General features: G+C 44.1%; 1 pseudogene; it reads right to left on the bottom strand.

The window, feature by feature from the left end:
• Positions 1 to 314: 314 nt before the first annotated feature.
• On the bottom strand, positions 315 to 4,472 carry LOC106826866 (large ribosomal subunit protein uL13 pseudogene; annotated as a pseudogene).
• Between the last annotated feature and the right edge of the window lie 835 nt (positions 4,473 to 5,307).

Genomic DNA, 5,307 nt, shown 5'->3' with positions numbered 1-5,307 from the left:
ATTCCATGGCTTCCTTAAATCACACACTACAATGGTAGCCTTTGCAAAGATGTAGGAAGGCCTATGGGATGCTAAGGGGTGGAAGTGTCTGATTTACCATGGACACCCAGAGAAGAAAGTCAGAGATTAAAAGGAAGCTACAAGGAAAATCCTGCTCGTGTCTGCCCTAAGCCCCTAGGCTCTCAAAGAGCTTCCCCAGGAATGTCTCCAAGCCAGGATGCTCTCTTACTGTCACAAGAGGAACCCCACTGAACCACCCTGAACCCTACGTTTTCAGAGGGCCCTGTACATTACAAACACATTCTTCAAAGATAAATTTATTAATGCACAAAATAGCGCTTTCTGGTTCATCATCTCATTATAAAAGTAATACAGGTGAACTACGGAATATTTTTTTGGTGGCAGGGGGAATAAATGGTCTTTATTGGGCTCAGACCAGGAGTCCGAGGGTCTTGAGGACCTCTGGGGAGTATTAGTCAGTTTTCTTCTGCGCGTTCTTTTTGGCCTGTTTGCGCGGGCTCCTGAGCTGTTCTTCCTGCTGGTAGCGGATCTGGCCTTCTCCTTCCCTTCTCCTCCAGGGTGGCTGTCACCGCCTGGTTCTTCCAGCCAACCTCGTGAGCCAGACGCCCGATTTAGGCAAAATTCGTGTGGATTCAGACGCATAGCCTTGAGGGCAGCAGGAACCACCCTCTGCTTTTTCTTGTCATAGAGCCGCAGCCCCATCAAATGCCTTGAAGCGCTCAGGGTGGCCTGGCTGCTCTTGGTCTTGGGGGCAGCCTGCTGGGCATCGCCCAAGAGATGCGGCTGGGGGTTTGGAAGTGATAACTGCCACAGGACAGGTTGGCAATCATCCACTTTCAGACGAAGGCCAGGTACTTTCATCTGTTTCTGTGGAAATTGACAGAAATGTTGATGCCCTCATAGCGCACGACCACCACCTCCCAGCCCAGCGGAAACTGTTTGGCTATGATGGCCGCCAGGTACCCGGGCAGATGGCCTGGGTCATCCAGCACCAGGACCTGCCCTCTGCCATCTTCAGTGGCCGCCTAGGAACGTGGAACATTTTAATAGAGAAAAATTATAAAGAAGAAAACAAAGACTTCGCATAAACATAAACATTAATTTATTAAAAATCACATATGGGACCAGCCTGGTGGTGCAGTGGTTCAGTGGGCACGTTCCATTTCAGCAGACTGGGGTTCACCAGTTCAGATCCCAGGTGCGGACATGGCACCGTTTGGCAAGCCATGCTGCGGCAGGCATCCCACACATAAAGTGGAGGAAGATGGACATGGATGTTAGCTCAGGGCCAGTCTTCCACAGCAAAAAGAGGAGGATTGGCAGCAGATGTTAGCTCAGGGCTAATCGTCCTCAAAAAAAAAAAAATTGCATGAGAGCCCCCATCACTCAGGATTCTATTCTTGGCATTGGTATGAACACCCTGTGACTTTAAATATCCACCCCCATGACCAACCCCTTCCAGACTCAGGAAATGTTTCTCCACATGTCTTGCCCCACATTCTTGAAACAAGAGTTGGCAGCTTCCAAATGTCCGGAGACTTTCTTATTGTATCGCTGTGGACATCAGAGGTAGATGCTTCAAAGTGTAAGGAGGATTGAGAACTGAAAGCATATAAAAAAAAGAGAAGACAGATTAATTAACCTGCTAAATCCCCTCTGTTTGATAGCACCAAGGTACCAGACTCCTGCTCGATGAAGTGCCATTTTCCAGTACCGTTTAGCGTCCACTTTGTTTTTCTTCATGTTCTATCTAATTTATGACTCTAAAGGTACTCACAAATTTGCACAACTTTTGCAACAATTGCTCATGGCAGCTGAGGAAGATTTTGCAACATTTAGCAATTCATGTGACTTTTAAATTTATGAATATACAGGTCGACATCTAATACATATGAAGCATGATACCAGTTCTTTTTGTTGGCAATTAAATGAATATTAAGGGCTAGGATTATGAATAGTTTTATTTTCACAAAAGTACTTAATAAGATTTAATCAAATCTTTACAAAATTAAATTAAAAGTCAACTTTATTTCAATGATTTTGACTTAAATTGTTGACATTAACCAATCATAATTGGTATTTTACTCTTAATTTTTTCTTTTTCTCCCCAAAGCCCCAGTACATAGCTGTATATCCTAGTTGTAGGTCCTTCTAGTTCTTCTGTGTGGGATGCCACCACAGCATGGCCTGATGAGCGGTGCCATGTCCACACCCAGGATCTGAACTGGCAAACCCTGGGCCACTGAAGCGGAGCATGCAAACCCAACCCCTGTGCCACCAAGCCGGCCCCTTGACTCTTAATTTTAACACGGGATTTTGAACTCTTTAGAAGACAATTTATTGAAAATGTATTAAAATAATTTAAATTTTTCATTTTGATTTTGATTTACTGTTTTTGATAAAACATATTCAAATTTTGTACCCTGTGAGCACCATTACATTTTATTTTTAATCCTGCAGGATTAAATCTGGCCCAACAGCTGTTTTTGTTTTGTAAGTAAAGTTTTATTGGAACACAACTATGCTGTTCATCATTTACATGTTGTCAATGGCAGCTTTCATGTTACAGTGGCAGAATTCAATAGTTTTCACAGAAACCATATGGCCCACAAAACCTAAAATTTTTACTATCTGGCCCTTCACAGGAAAAGTTTGCCAAGCTGTGCTTTGGATGATTACTGCCAAAAGAATACAAATTATGTGAAAATCTTTAATATGTCAACATAATTTTGCTAAAGTGAATTTTTAAAAACCCACATTTTATGGACTACATATACAAATCTTATAAATTATGTATGTCTTTATTTTATTCCTCATCCAAACATCACTGGCTTCTCAACAGAACACCCAGACTTGTGAATAATTAAATTCAGTCATCTTTAATAGCCTGCCAACTTTCAGCCATAGAAAAGTCAGAGCTTTTCCCAGATTTTCAATTTTGTATTTAGGAAGGTGTATTTTTCAATACAAGGTAGGTTTGCTCTTGCCGCAGGCTCTGCAAATACAGGGCAGGCCTGCCAGAGTGCGCTCTGAAACGTGCCCACGTTCTGCTGCGCTGAGGACTGAGGCCGGATGCTGCACCTTGGGAGACGAACCCCTGTGCCACTGATGGTGGCTTGTATGGAGGGAGCAGTCCCAGAACAGTAACACACCCCATCCTGTGCCCTGCTTCAGGTCGGGTGGCTCCGAGGACATTTGGACAGACACACTGTCCGGAAGGACTCCTCTCCCCTTCTGCAACTGACCACGTGGGCCCAGCTTTAACCCTAGAAGCCCATATGAGCCTCCGGGCCAGGTGTGTGGGAGGCTCTGGCTTCTGGAAGAGCTCCTGAGGGATTGTCAGCACAGAGCCGGCTCTCCCACCCACATCGGCAGCCCTGCATTTCCTCCAACAGCTGTGGTCTTCCGGCCACTGCCCGGGCTCTGCTCTGCCTGCCCGCCCCAGCAGAACCTACAGACTAGCCAGAGCTATTGGTGCCTGTGGTGGCTGTGAAGCTCAAAATGTCACACCAACACTCGGGGCCCATCCATCTCCACTGCTGGGCGTGGCAACCATTCACGAAATGTCAGCAGACTTTTCTTTAACTATTGCCAGATTTAGACAATAAAAATGCAGGATGCACGTTTAAACTTGAATTTCAGATAAACAACAAACGCTGTCTCAGTATAAGTAAGTCCTGGGCAATAATATTGCATAATATAGTATCAACGTGTCCCGTGTCTCAGACAAGGCATTTAAGAACTGGAGCATTTAAGAACCATTGCTGTCTCCCTGTGAGGAGACTCTGGAGCTGTGTGTTGTAGATGACACGGCTACAAGATGGAATGGTTGCCTAGCCCATAGGAATGAATTTTTTTTTTTTTTTTTAAAGATTTGATTCCTTTTTCTCCCAAAGCCCCCCAGTATATAGTTGTATACTCTCTTTTAATTGTGGGTCCTTCTAGTTGTGGCATGTGGGATGCCGCCTCAGCATGGGCTGACGAGCAGTGCCATGTCCACGCCCAGGATCCGAACCGGCGAAACCCTGGGCCTCCAAAGTGGAGCACACGAACTTAACCACTCGGCCACAGGGCCGGCCCTGGAATGAACTTTTATTCATTATTGGAAGCTGTGAATTTTTAGGGTTTATCTGTCACCACAGCATCGCTAGACTCTCCTGACTATTATGTCCTTCAAGACCCTGCCCAGACTTCCCTCTGGCCACTTCCCCTTCCATTATGCTCCTCTGGTGTTTTATAAACCCCTCTCTTACAAGGCTTCATAAATGTCTGCTTAGTTATTTGTCTCTTTCTCTAACCAGGGCACAGGAGCTTTGTCTATTTGACTTTGTGACCACAGGACCTCACATAGTAAGTACTTTACTGTGTGCTGAATGAACGAATGGCCAATAATTTCCCAAGTTTAGAGTCAGGAGTTATCTTCAATTTCACCTTGCTCTCACCCAGGACATTACGTCTCCAGGTTTTAACCTCTGTTAGTCCTTAAATAAGGGACTGCAATCTTGGGAAATTCAATTACATGTAGCTTTGTTACTTACATAGTGGCTGGTAATCAGAAGAGCAAGAGAATGTGGGTGATGACATTCATTCTTAGTCACAAATTATCAGAGAAACATGCCAATGACATTCCCACTGTGAGAGAAAAGGTCACCTGGCATTCAGAGGCCCTAATTGCAAGGCTGTGTTTGCATTCTAATAGTCTATACTTCCTGGGGATGTCACTGCCACTGATGCAGAACATCTGGGTCCACAGCCTTCTCAGAAGGAAAAAGGAATTATTATTTCTCTAAATGTTTACTCTCTCTAGATCAGTGATTCTCAATCAGAGGGTCGGAAGGGCACATATCAGAATCTCAGAATGGAGAAAAACAGAAAACCTTTTTATTTTATTTTTTTTATTAAGGTAACATTGGTTTATAACATTATATAAATTTCAGGGGTACGTCACTATATGTTGTTTTCCATGTAGACCATCATGTTCACCACCCAAAGACTAATTACCATCCATCACCATACACGTGTGCCCTACCACTCCTTTCGCCCTCCTCCCTCCCCGCTTCCCCTCTAGTAACCGCCAATCTAAACTCTGTATCTATGTGTTTGTTTGTTGTTGTTATCGTCTACTTATGAGTGAAATCATATGGTATTTGACTTTCTCCCTCTGACTTATTTCGCTTAGCATAATACCCTCAAGGTCCATCCATGTTGTTCCAAATGGCAAGAGGTCATCTTTTTTTTATAACTGAGTAGTAATCAAAAACTCATCTTGCTAATACAAAACAGAGA

The sequence above is a fragment of the Equus asinus genome, chromosome 10 (genome assembly GCF_041296235.1).
Source record: "Equus asinus isolate D_3611 breed Donkey chromosome 10, EquAss-T2T_v2, whole genome shotgun sequence".
In the NCBI taxonomy this organism is placed as follows: Eukaryota; Metazoa; Chordata; class Mammalia; order Perissodactyla; family Equidae; genus Equus; species Equus asinus.
This window is presented reverse-complemented; position numbering and strand designations above follow the sequence as displayed.